The sequence below is a fragment of the Myxine glutinosa genome, chromosome 7 (genome assembly GCF_964187855.1).
Source record: "Myxine glutinosa chromosome 7, kmMyxGlut1.1, whole genome shotgun sequence".
Classification (NCBI taxonomy): Eukaryota; Metazoa; Chordata; class Myxini; order Myxiniformes; family Myxinidae; genus Myxine; species Myxine glutinosa.
This window is the reverse complement of record NC_136267.1, coordinates 112729238-112743754: the sequence shown is the minus strand read 5'-3', so window position 1 is coordinate 112743754 and position 14517 is coordinate 112729238.

Here is a 14517-nt window from a genome sequence, read left to right as displayed (position 1 = left end):
CAAGGTCAGCAAACCCACAAGCAAACCAAGAATGTGGAAGCCAACAAACCAACAAGGTCAGCTCGCCAACAAGCAAACCAAGAATGTGGAAGTCAACAAACCAACAAGGTCAGCAAACCCACAAGCAAACCAAGAATGTGGAAGCCAACAAACCAACAAGTTCAGCAAACCAACAAGCAAACCAAGAATGTGGAAGCCAACAAACCAACAAGGTCAGCAAACCCACAAGCAAACCAAGAATGTGGAAGCCAACAAACCAACAAGTTCAGCAAACCAACAAGCAAACCAAGAATGTGGAAGCCAACAAACCACCGCGGTCAGCTCGCCAACAAGCAAACCAAGAATGTGGAAGCCAACAAACCAACAAGGTCAGCAAGCCAACAAGCAAACCAACAATGTGGAAGCCAACAAACCAACAAGGTCAGCAAACCCACAAGCAAACCAAGAATGTGGAAGCCAACAAACCAACAAGGTCAGCAAACCCACAAGCAAACCAAGAATGTGGAAGCCAACAAACCAACAAGGTCAGCTCGCCAACAAGCAAACCAAGAATGTGGAAGCCAACAAACCAACAAGGTCAGCAAGCCAACAAGCAAACCAAGAAGGTGGAAGCCAACAAACCAACAAGGTCAGCAAACCCACAAGCAAACCAAGAAGGTGGAAGCCAACAAACCAACAAGGTCAGCAAACCCACAAGCAAACCAAGAAGGTGGAAGCCAACAAACCAACAAGGTCAGCTCGCCAACAAGCAAACCAAGAATGTGGAAGCCAACAAACCAACAAGGTCAGCAAACCCACAAGCAAACCAAGAAGGTGGAAGCCAACAGACCAACAAGGTCAGCAAGCCAACAAGCAAACCAAGAATGTGGAAGCCAACAAACCAACAAGGTCAGCAAGCCAACAAGCAAACCAACAATGTGGAAGCCAACAAACCAACAAGGTCAGCAAACCCACAAGCAAACCAAGAATGTGGAAGCCAACAAACTAACAAGGTCAGCAAACCCACAAGCAAACCAAGAATGTGGAAGCCAACAAACCAACAAGGTCAGCTCGCCAACAAGCAAACCAAGAATGTGGAAGCCAACAAACCAACAAGGTCAGCAAGCCAACAAGCAAACCAAGAATGTGGAAGCCAACAAACCAACAAGGTCAGCTCGCCAACAAGCAAAACAAGAATGTGGAAGCCAACAAACCAACAAGGTCAGCAAACCAACAAGCAAACCAAGAAGATGGAAGCCAACAAGGTTAACAAGCCAACATGCAAGCAAAGAAGATGGAAGCCAACAAGGTTAACAAGCCAACATGCAAGCAAAGAAGATGGAAGCCAACAAGGTTAACAAGCCAGCATGCAAGCCAAGAAGGTGGAAGCTAACAAGGTTAACAAGCCAGCATGCAAGCAAAGAAGGTGGAAGCCAACAAGGTTAACAAGCCAACATGCAAACCAAGAAGGTGGAAGCCAACAAGGTTAACAAGCCAGCATGCAAGCCAAGAAGGTGGAAGCTAACAAGGTTAACAAGCCAGCATGCAAGCAAAGAAGGTGGAAGCCAACAAGGTTAACAAGCCAACATGCAAACCAAGAAGGTGGAAGCCAACAGGTTAACAAGCCAGCATGCAAGCCAAGAAGGTGGAAGCTAACAATGTTAACAAGCCAGCATGCAAGCCAAGAAGGTGGAAGCTAACAAGGTTAACAAGCCAACTAGCAATCCAAGAAGGTGGAAGCCAACAAGGTTAACAAGCCAGCATGCAAGACAAGAAGGTGGAAGCTAACAAGGTTAACAAGCCAACATGCAAGCCAAGAAGGTAGAAGCCAACAAGGTTAACAAGCCAGCATGCAAGCCAAGAAGGTGGAAGCTAACAAGGTTAACAAGCCAACATGCAAGCCAAGAATGTGGAAGCCAACAAGGTTAACAAGCCAGCATGCAAGCCAAGAAGGTGGAAGCTAACAAGGTTAACAAGCCAGCATGCAAGCCAAGAATGTGGAAGCCAAGAAGGTTAACAAGCCAGCATGCAAGCCAAGAAGGTGGAAGCCAACAAGGTTAACAAGCCAGCATGCAAGCCAAGAAGGTGGAAGCCAACAAGGTTAACAAGCCAGCATACAATCCAAGAAGGTGGAAGCCAACAAGGTTAACAAGCCGGCATGCAAGCCAAGAAGGTGGAAGCCAACAAGGTTAACAAGCCAACTAGCAATCCAAGAAGGTGGAAGCCAACAAGGTTAACAAGCCAACATGCAAGCCAAGAATGTGGAAGCCAACAAGGTTAACAAGCCAACATGCAAGCCAAGAATGTGGAAGCTAACAAGGTTAACAAGCCAGCATGCAAGCCAAGAATGTGGAAGCCAACAAGGTTAACAAGCCAGCATGCAAGCCAAGAAGGTGGAAGCCAACAAGGTTAACAAGCCAGCATGCAAGCCAAGAAGGTGGAAGCCAACAAGGTTAACAAGCCAGCATACAATCCAAGAAGGTGGAAGCCAACAAGGTTAACAAGCCGGCATGCAAGCCAAGAAGGTGGAAGCCAACAAGGTTAACAAGCCAACTAGCAATCCAAGAAGGTGGAAGCCAACTAGCAATCCAAGAAGATAGGAGCCAACATGCAATCCAAGAAGATAGGAGCCAACTAGCAATCAAGAAGATAGGAGCAAACTAGCAATCCAAGAAGGTGGAAGCCAACTAGCAATCCAAGAAGGTGGAAGCCAACATGCAATCCAAAAAGATAGGAGCCAACATGCAATCCAAGAAGATAGGAGCCAACTAGCAATCAAGAAGATAGGAGCAAACTAGCAATCCAAGAAGATAAGAGCCAACTAGCAATCCAAGAAGGTGGAAGCCAACTAGCAATCCAAGAAGGTGGAAGCCAACTAGTAATCCAAGAAGATAGAAGCCAACATGCAATCCAAGAAGATAGGAGCCAACTAGCAATCAAGAAGATAGGAGCAAACTAGCAATCCAAGAAGATAAGAGCCAACTAGCAATCCAAGAAGGTGGAAGCCAACTAGCAATCCAAGAAGGTGGAAGCCAACTAGCAATCCAAGAAGGTGGAAGCCAACTAGTAATCCAAGAAGATAGAAGCCAACATGCAATCCAAGAAGATAGGAGCCAACTAGCAATCAAGAAGACAGGAGCAAACTAGCAATCCAAGAAGATAGGAGCAAACTAGCAATCCAAGAAGATAAGAGCCAACTAGCAATCCAAGAAGGTGGAAGCCAACTAGCAATCCAAGAAGGTGGAAGCCAACATGCAATCCAAGAAGGTGGAAGCCAACTAGTAATCCAAGAAGATAGGAGCCAATATGCAATCCAAGAAGGTGGAAGCCAACTAGCTTGGATTGCTAGCTCCTCCCCCGGAGCCAACTAGCTCCTCCCCCGGGATCCAAGAAGGTGGAAGCCAACTAGCAATCCAAGAAGATAAGAGCCAACTAGCAATCCAAGAAGGTAGAAGCCAACTCGCAATCCAAGAAGGTGGAAGCCAACTAGCAATCCAAGAAGGTGGAAACCAACTAGTAATCCAAGAAGATAGAAGCCAACATGCAATCCAAGAAGATAGGAGCCAACATGCAATCCAAGAAGATAGGAGCCAACATGCAATCCAAGAAGATAGGAGCCAACATGCAATCCAAGAAGATAGGAGCCAACTAGCAATCAAGACGAGTCTTTTCAGCGTCGCCGAGTCTGGCATTTCACTCAGGCCGACTGGGACGGTCTTCAAGCAGCCATCAATCGTCTGGATTGGTCTCCCATCTCCACTGCCTCTGACATCAATTCTTCCTGGGAATTCTTCCAAAGCAAACTGATCTCTCTCATGCACAGATTCATCCCATCTCGCCTTCAGTTGTCTTACCCTTCCTCCCGTCCATGGTACACTGAATCTTGTGGTGAGGCAGTTGCCCTGAAACAACTTGCGTTTGCCTCTTGGAAGGCTAATCCAACTGAAGGAAATCTCAGTTCCTTCCACCAAGCTCGGAACAAGTGTGTGTCTACCCTCAGGAGTGCCAGGAAGCACTATCTCTCCTCACTCAAGAATGAACTCTCAAATCTGTCTCCTTCCTCCAAATCCTGGTGGCGTCTGGTCAAATCCGTTTCTGGTGTTTGTTCCCCCTCCATCCCCCTCCCTTACCTGAAATGGCCACACAGTTGACATCGCACGTGACAAAGCCGAATGCCTCAACTCTGTGTTTGCCTCAAAATCCTTAGTCCCAAACCCATCTCTCTCTGTTCCCACCTTTCCCAGTCGAACCAAACTGCTCCTGGACTCTGTGACCTTCTCTCCTGACAAGGTGGAGGAGTTTTTGTCAAACCTCGACTCTGATTCTGCAACTGGACCAGATGGCATCAGCCCACGGGTCCTAAAATCCTGCTCTGCCGCTCTATCTCACCCTCTCTCTGTTCTTTTCACCCTATCCTTTGCTCAAGGTCATCTGCCAGCATCCTGGAAATCAGCAAACATTACCGCTTTACACAAAAAAGGTGCAAAAACAGATCCTTGCAACTACAGACCAATCAGCCTGCTCCCAATTATCAGCAAAGTCATGGAATCCATCATTGCTTCGGATATGAAATCTTTCCTCTTCTCCAATGGCTTGATCTCTGATCATCAATTTGGTTTCAGACCAGGTCACTCTACTCTGGACATGCTGCTTCTGCTGTCTCAACAATGGATGGAGGTCCTCAATGCCAAACAGGAAATCAGAGCTGTCTCCCTTGACATATCACGTGCCTTCGATACGGTCTGGCACCCAGCTCTGCTCACCAAACTCTCCTCCTATGGTATCCATGGAAATCTCCATGCATGGCTTGCGGACTTCCTCTCTGGTCGTAGTCAACGTGTGGCCCTGAATGGATTTCTCTCATCTCCCCTTCCCGTTCAGGCTGGAGTTCCCCAAGGCAGTGTGCTGGGCCCTGTGCTTTTTCTGGTCTTTATCAATGATCTCTCTGACTCTCTGGAAAATCCTCTGTATCTCTTTGCTGATGACTCCACTCTCTGCCGCTCCATTCCTCTTCCCTCAGATCGGCAGTCTGCAGCCTCCTCACTCTCTGAAGACCTGGACAAAATCACAGACTGGTCAAACATGTGGAATATGTCTTTCAATCCTGACAAATCTCACACTCTTACTATGTCTCTCCGAAAAGATCGACTGGACAACCCTCCCATCTACTTTCTCAACAATCCTCTCCAAGAAGTTCTGTCGCTCAAGCTTTTGGGTCTCACCATCTGCCATGATCTTTCTTGGGAAAACCACATTTCCAAGCTGGCCTCCAAAGCCAGTCGCCGACTGGGCATCCTCCGTCGTGCGAAGTCCTTCCTAGGCACACCTGAGCTCCTTACCACATACAAGGCTTTCATCCGCAGCTCAATGGAATACTGTTCTCCCCTATGGGCTGGTGCTCCTGCCTCACACCTGGCTCGGCTTCACGCTGTTGAATCCAAAGCTTTCAGAATCATTGGAATCTCCCGCGATGAAGCTATCTCTGAGGGCCTTTCACTCACTCACCGCAGGCAGGTAGGTGGTCTTTCTGTCTTCTACCGACTCCTCTCCGGCCTTGCTCCCCCAGCTCTCTCTGTGCTCTGTCCCCCAAATATTCCTACAGGTCGCACAAGATCTGCCAGCCACCCTCTGATGGTTAAACTGCCCAAATCTCGGCTCTCTGCTCACCTTCACTCTTTCATTCCTCTTTTCTCCCGCCTCTGGAACAAACTCCCACACTCACTTCAATCACACTCCTCCCTCCAGGTCTTCAAAACAGCTGTTCACCACCATCTCTTATCTTCCCCCATCCAAAACCTTGATCCTTTCTACCCCCACTAATTCACCCCAGATCCACCTTGTTTGAAATTCCAATTTCTTTCCTGGAAGTCTTGGCAGTGTCCATATGTTTTATACCTCTCCCACCCCCCCCCCCTTCCCATGCCTCCCCCCCAAAGCCCTCTCCCTCCCACAGTTCTCTCGATGTCTCCATGTCTCTCGGTCCCTGCTCTCAAATGTTGTGTTTGTGTCCTTCCCCCTCTCTCCCCATCTTGTCTACCGCTCCCGATGTTATTTGTTTTGTGTGTCTGTTTGTCTTTCTGTGTGATTAATGTTCGCTCTTTCACGAACCTCGATCTTGTATACAAAACAAAAAAAACAAACAAACAAAAAAACTGCCAAAATCAAGACTCGCTGCTCACCTTCACTCCTTTATTCCTCGCTTCTCCCGCCTCTGGAACAAACTCCCTCACTCTCTTCAATCCCACTCCACCCTCCAGGTCTTTAAAACTGCTGTTCACCACCATCTCTTATCTTCCCCCATCCAAAACCTTGATCTTTTCTACCCCTGCTAATTTCACCCCAATTCCACTTTTTTGAAATACCAACTTCTGTCCTGGAAGTCCTTGGTGTCCTTGTGTTTTATACTTCTCCCTCCACCCCCCCCCCCTTCCCACGCCTCCTCCCCCCAAGCCCTCTCCCTTCCACACATCTCCCTGCTCTCAAATGTTGTGTTTGTGTGCTTCCCCTTCTCTCCCCATCTTGTTTTCCGCTCCCTCTTTTTGTGTGTTTTGTTTGTCTGGTTGATTTGTTTGTGAAGTAAATGTTAGCTCTTTCACGAGCCTCGATTCAGTATACAAAAAAAAAAAAAAAAAAAGAAGAAGAAGAAGAAGATAGGAGCAAACTAGCAATCCAAGAAGATAGGAGCAAACTAGCAATCCAAGAAGATAAGAGCCAACATGCACCAAGAAGGTGGAAGCCAACTAGCAATCCAAGAAGGTGGAAGCCAACATGCAATCCAAGAAGATAGGAGCCAACTTGCAATCCAAGAAGGTGGAAGCCAACTAGCAATCCAAGAAGGTGGAAGCCAACTAGCAATCCAAGCAGGTGGAAGACAACTAGCAATCAAGAAGATAGGAGCAAACTAGCAATCCAAGAAGATCAGAGCCAACATGCAATCCAAGAAGGTGGAAGCCAACTAGCAATCCAAGAAGGTGGAAGCCAACATGCAATCCAAGAAGGTGGAAGCCAACATGCAATCCAAGAAGGTGGAAGCCAACTAGTAATCCAAGAAGGTGGAAGCCAACTAGCAATCCAAGAAGATAGAAGCCAACATGCAATCCAAGAAGATAGGAGCCAACTAGCAATCAAGAAGATAGGAGCAAACTAGCAATCCAAGAAGATAAGAGCCAACTAGCAATCCAAGAAGATAGGGGCCAACTAGCAATCAAGAAGATAGGGGCCAACTAGCAATCAAGAAGATAGGGGCCAACTAGCAATCAAGAAGGTAGGAGCTAACATGCAATCCAAGAAGATAGGGGCCAACTAGCAATCAAGAAGATAGGAGCCAACATGCAATCCAAGAAGATAAGAGCCAACTAGCAATCCAAGAAGGTGGAAGCCAACTAGCAATCCAAGAAGATAAGAGCCAACTAGTAATCCAAGAAGATAGAAGCCAACATGCAATCCAAGAAGGTAGGAGCCAACATGCAATCCAAGAAGTTATAAGCCAACATGCAATCCAAGAAGTTAGAAGCCAACATGCAATCCAAGAAGTTAGGAGCCAACATGCAATCCAAGAAGTTATAAGCCAACATGCAATCCAAGAAGGTGGAAGCCAACATGCAATCCAAGAAGCTAGGAGCCAACATGCAATCCAAGAAGATCAGCAAGCCAAAAAGGTGGAAGTCAACAAGGTCAGCAAGCCAACATTGATAAAAGGAATATGCTGTCAAAAAATAACAGACAAGAGTAGATGAGCCTGGCATTAGTTGGTGGACATTAAATATCCCATGGTGTCCTTCACGAAGGTTAGTCGAGTTATCGTCGGCACCCTGAACAAATTACAAAGTTCTGCTAGAACAGAGAGAAAAAAAAACTGCAACAGCAGCACAGCCGTACTCCCAGCAACAACTACATTGACGCAAACCTGCAGCCAGCTGCCGTATATGAGAGAAGAAAAGAAAGAAGAAGAAGAAGCAACCTCCACCCAACATACAACAATCAGATGACCTAAGGCTGTAGTGCCTCGACTCGATTGATAAAATAATCTTCAATAATTAGCTGTCCTAACATTCTTTAAGTCAAGTGGCAATTCCAGTTTATACATCCCACCAACCGTTCAGGTTGATGAGGAATCTCACATTTGTCTTTATTATCTTGCCAAAACGAAGTTTTTGCAAGATGTATTAGTCAGCTTGTATGTTTGTTTTTTTGTTTGTGGTTAATCATTTTTTTTTCACGTTTAGATCACTCTGTAGACCACAGTTATTATTGGAAACTCCTGTAACTTCGCATATCAGAGTCCTATAGAGATACCCTTCAGCACACAAAATTTTGAAGGTCAAGGTCAAAGGTCAAGGTCACTTTGTGGTCAATCATGGAGGTCGACGAAACACTAATTTTTTGAGTAACTTTGATCGGATCGTCTCCAAACTTCATGGGAATCTAGTATATGGTCCGGCGCTCAGCTGATTAGTTTTTGGTGGCGATCGGCCTTGACCTTCATGGTTAGCGCTGGAGGTCGAAAATTATTGACCCCAAGGTCAAATTTTGAAATCGTAGGTACCATATCGAGTAATACCTCATATGAATGCCCTTGATGAGTGCTTCCCAGATCTGTAAACAGTTTGACGCTATGACGTCATTTGATGACGTCATGACGAAAAAACGGAATTTTCACATTTTGGCAAGATACGGTTCACCCTGTGGGTGACATATTTATCTTTTTTTTTTACAACAAATGGATGAGTTTGTGTGTTTGAGGCATACTTTTTGTGTGTATTAATTACATACATCTATTAATTAATTATGTATTACATACTATTGTAATGTACCTTTTAACTATTTAGACTGCTGAGACCCCTTTCACGTTTGAGGACCCTTTAAGACCCCTCAGAACTTTAAGACCCCAAAGACCCCTAAAGACACAGGGGATCCAAAAGTCCTCGAGGATCCAAAGCACCCAGAAGACCCAAAAGTCATGGAGGACCCAAAAGTCTTTAAGGACCCAAAAGACCCAGAAGGCCCAAAAATTATAGAGGACCCGAAAGACCCAGAAGACACAAAAGATCCTCAGGGCCCAAAAGACCCAGAAGACCCAAAAGTTCCTAAGGACCCAAAAGACCCAGATGACCAAAGAGCACCGAAACCAAAAAGGCCCAGATGACCCAAAAGTACCCAAAATACCCTGAAGACCCCAAAGACCCTGAGGACTCAAATGACCCAAAAGTCCCAAGGGCCCAAAAGACCCAAAAGTCCCCAAGGACCCAAAAGTCCCCGAGGACCCAAAATACCCCGATTATCCCGAATATCCAACAACAACAACAGGCATTTTAAAGGCCATTTTCCCTGCAAGAGCGGGGGTTAGCCCTGCGGTCCCCATGACAATCTTCTCCATTTTGCGCTATTTTCTGCATCTCCCCTTGTTAACCCCCTTGCCCGCATTTCTTCTTCGACCATCTTTAGCCAAGTCTTTCTCGGTCTTCCCCGTCCTCTACTTCCTTCCACATTAATTTCCATCACTCTTCTCAACCAGTCACTTTCATCCTTCCTCAACACATGACCAAACCATCTCAAACTGTTTCTCTTCACAGCATCCATCACAGGCTCTATTCCCATCATCTTTCGCAATTCATCATTTGTCTTCCTCTCTCTCAACGATACTCCACACATCCACCGAACCATTCGCATTTCCACCCTTTCCAGCCTTCGTTGCTGCTCCACGTTCATTACCCATGTCTCGCTCCCATAAATCATAACACTTCTCACACATGCAGCATACACCTTTCCCTTCAGCTTCAACGACACTCGCCTCCTCGTCAGCACGCCACTCAGTTCCCAAAACTTCTTCCATGCACATCTCACTCTAGCAACCGTTGCCGAGTCTTATCCACCTTCTCCATTCAGCATGTCTCCTAGGTAACAAAATGTTTTCACACCTTCCAGCTTCACGCCGTCTCCAAGATCCAACTCAACATTTCCTCCATCTGCAGCTCCCTCTGTGCACACCTTACACTTGAATGTAGCTGCCACACTGGTTAATGACCCTCTCAAACCACTACATTTTTGATGAACCCACTCAACGCACATTGTACATTGAATTGAGTTCACTCCGTCACCCTTCCTGCACAAAGCACATGGCCACTTCCCAGTTCTTTCCACCTCACCACATGCTTTACCACTTGCCATCACCTTTGTTTTTCCGATATTCACCTTCAGACCTTTCGTCTCCATACATTCCTTCCACTTGTTCATCTTCTCCTTCAGTCCATCCATACTTTCTGCAATCAACACCAGATCATCTGCATACAACAACTCCCACGGTAAACCCTCCTTTACGTTCCGAGCCAGCACCTCCATCACAGCTACAAATAGTAGTGGACTTGGTACCGACCCCTGATGCACTCCCACCTTCACCTCAAACACCACTGTTCCCGTCCTTCGTCCTCACAGCTGTGCGCGCTCCTTTGTACATTGCCATCACTACTCTGATCAACCATTCCTCCACTCCTAACTTCCTCAATGCCCATGTCACTACTTCACGTGGAACCCTATCGAATGCTTTCTCCAGATCAACAAACCCAAGAAACAACTTCTTACTCTTCTCCATGTACTTCTCCTGCAATTGCCTCATAATAAAAAGCACGTCTGTCGTTCCTCTTCCTGGCATAAATCCAAACTGCATTTCGTCAATCTTCACTTTCTTCCTTATCCTCCTCTCCAACACCCTTTCCAATACCTTCATTCAATGCTCCAATAGCTTTATCGCTCGATACGAGCCACAGTCCAGAGGGTCACCTTTCCCCTTGTATAGAGGGACAAGGGTACTCAGTTCCCAATTCACTGGAATGCAGCCTTCTTTCACCACCAGATTGCAGATCTCTGTCATTCTCTTCACACCCCAATTTCCCGCTGCCTTCAACATATCTCCCACAACACCCGTCGGCCCTCCCGCTTTTCCACTCTTCATTGCTTTAATCGCTTCCTCAACTTCCTTCTCGGTTATCTTCTCTGCCGGTCCTAAAACTGGGTTACTCTCTATGTTGCCATCCCATTCATTCTCTGCATTCAACAGTATTTCCATATATCTCTTCCATTTTCCTTTAATTCCATCTGGGTCCACAATGATTTGTCCCACTTCATCCTTCAAGCAACTCGCCCCCATCACATCACACCTCTCTTTCGCTATCTGCTTTGCAATCCTGAATACCGCTCTCTGACCCTCTTCCAAATCCAAGCGTTCTCCGAACATTTTCCTACATGCCTCCTGCGCCTTTGCTACCTCTTTCTTTGCAGCCTTCTTGGCTGCCTTATAACTTTCATGCTCTTCCTTTTCTGCCCCCGTACCCTTCACCTTCTGCCACTCCTTTAACTTCTTCCTCTTCTCGTCAATCTTCTTTCCAACTTCATCATCCCACCACCATGTTTCCGAGTGCCTCAGTGGTCCTTTTGTCCATCCACATATCTCACCAACGGCTCCCAACAGACCATCTTTCATTGACATCCAACCACTTTCAAGCTCAACCACATCATCCTCTACCATACTCAGTCTCTCTTTTAATGCCTCCCTCACTGTCACCTCTTTCAACCTCCACACCTTCATTCTCGGTTGGTACTTCACCCGCCGAGCTCTCTTCGCACCTTTCAACCTTATGTCGCAGACAACCAAGTGGTGCTGTGAAACAGCCTCCTCCCCCGGGATCACCTTTGTGTCCCGGAGGTGCCCCCTATCTCGCCTACGCACCATCAGGTAGTCAACGGTTGTCGTCGACCCACCTGACGTGTATGTAACAAGCTTATTATCCTCTTTCTGGAACTGAGTATTACAAATCAACAAATCAGCTCCATCAGCAAACTCCAAAATCCTTTCACCTTCTCCATTTCTCACACCATATCCGTAACCCCCATGAACTCCATCAAAACCGTCCATACTCCTTCCCACATGTCCATTTAGGTCTCCTCCGACCACAACAACTTCCTTATCTTTCACGCTTTCCATCAGCTTCTCTATTGCACACCAGAACTTGTCCTTCTCTTCATCGCTCCGACCAACCTGCGGAGCATATCCCGAGATGACGTTCACCAAGAGCTTTCCAATCATCATTTTCACCATCATCAACCTATCACTCACTCTCGTCACTCACCACACTGTCGACAAACTCCTCAGAAAACAGGAAACCAACATCATTCACACCTTCTGGGCACCCCCCTTTCCACACAAACTTGTATTTCTGTCCCTGCCTACCCTTCACCATTCTCACACCACTTCCCTTCCATCTTGTCTCCTGCACACAACATATGTCCACTCTTCTTCTGACCAATACTTCCACCACTTCTCCTGATCTCCCTGTCATTGTCCCTACATTCCATGTCCCAAACCTCAGAAACCGATCTCCACGTCGGGCATCAGACTTTTCGTCGTCATAAATGGAGTGATTTCCACCCTTGCTTCGATCGGGTTCCCCACCTTGAGTTTTGACGAGAGGGAGTGGGGTCCCCCACGGGGTACTTCGGGCTGTACCCTGCCCATATCTAGTTGTAATTGTCATGGTTCTCTTTTTTGAGGCAATGTTTTTATGGCCGGATGCCCTTCCTGACGCCAAACCTTTTAGTCGCCTCTTACGACACGCAGGGATACGGTGTACCTATTCTAAACCGGGGTACACACCGAAACCAGGGTACACACCGCTCCGATTCCCAAACCGATTGCGGTTTGGCGATTGCGGTTTGGGATTACCCAAACCACACCGATTCGAATATCCCAAAGACCAAAAAGACCCAAACGTGCCTGACAACCCAAAAGATCCAGAGGACCCAATAGAACAAGAGGACTAAGAACACCCAGAGGACCCAAACGACACTGAAGACCCAAAAGTCCTCGAGCACCCAAAAGACTCCAAGGACCCAACAGAGTCAGAGTCTGGCAGACAGGTATGCTACAACACGGTGAAGACCAATGAAGATTTGGTCCAATGTACCAATCGGCCCACTTGTTATGCTAAAGAGTCTCATCTCAAGGTATATGGAATCCCTCTCTGCTTTGGTCGGCTACTCTGTTGTTATTCGTGTTTTTATTTTAAGCTCAACAGCTTGGTCATTTGACTTTGGGATGCAATGAATTGTGAACTTAGAAACCATATAGCATCACAACAGTGTGGTGGAAAAGGTGCAAAGAAAGTCATAGTATTGGAATGAAAACACTTACCTTGTGAGATTTCTTAATTGGAGATTTGTCACACCTTTGAGAACACACACGCACACACACCTGATTTTACGCCATGCTTTAATTCAACTTCATAAAGAGATCTATGAGCAAGAAGCACAACTTGAGGCAGGATTTGACAATAATATCAGGAATGAAACATCGCAACAAAACATCATTTCAATAAACAGCAATTGGAATACATTTACATTGTTGAAAAATAAATGTTAAAATTAGGAATTTTCATCTTCCCACCTAACCTTTCATATACTCACTGGCCAATTGTCTTATATTTTCACCACCTTAGCAGAAATACAGCCATTAATTACAATAGTCAATGTAAAAACAGATCCTCTCAACCAAAGGTCCAGTGAGCTTATTTCCAATCCAAGCAAAATCATGAAATCCATTGTTTCTACTGATGTCAAGTCTTTCCACTTTTCAAAACGCCTGATCTCTGACTATCAATTTGGATTAAATTCTGGTCACTCAAGCAATGAGTCTGGCATCCTGCACTGTTTGTCAAGCTCACTTCTGGTGGCATACAAAGTTACCTTCCTACCTTTGCTTTCTTACTTCCTGCACTTGCACAGTCAATGTGATGTTATAAATGGACCACACTCCTTCTCTCTCCTCTCCCAGTGGAGGCTTGAGGTCCCCAAGGTGTGTGTTTGGCCCAGTCGTGTTCCTCCACTTCATAAATGACCACTCTGATGCTCTTGGAAACACTCTCTGCCTCTTTGCAAATGACTCCATTTGTGTTGTACAATAACCCAATATGGTTGCCAGACCACGTGACCGATGACATCTTAAATTTACATTGTCTAATATAATTGTTGCGTAGATCATGCTCAAGAAATTTCAAACTGATTCGGACTATGGTGAAAATTCCGTGTCCATCGGACCAACAGTTGCAGAGAAAAAAAATCATACTGATTGGATAAAGCATTGTACTTGTCGAATTATGACGTCATAATGAAGGCATCGAAGACATCATCATTAACATATCCTATTCCCCATGGGGAGTACTTGACAATGAGCAATGTTTAATTATTTTCCATTGAGCGGTTTCGGAGATGTAGAGGTGCAATGATTTTCCAAGATGGCGGCCATACCACGTGACATATGACGTCATAATTATCGCTAAAAAAGTTCTGCAGGCGGAGGAGCTCCTATGATGCAAAATTTCGTGTCAATCAGACCAATGGTTGCCGAAAAAATGAATTTAAAACATGCAGACACTAACGACATATGTAAGTACCCGTGACATACGTACGACACAAGCAAATGATCGCTTAACCCCGCTTTTCACTTCCTGAGTGGAGGATAAATCAAATCAAAAGATTCTATCTTTGGGC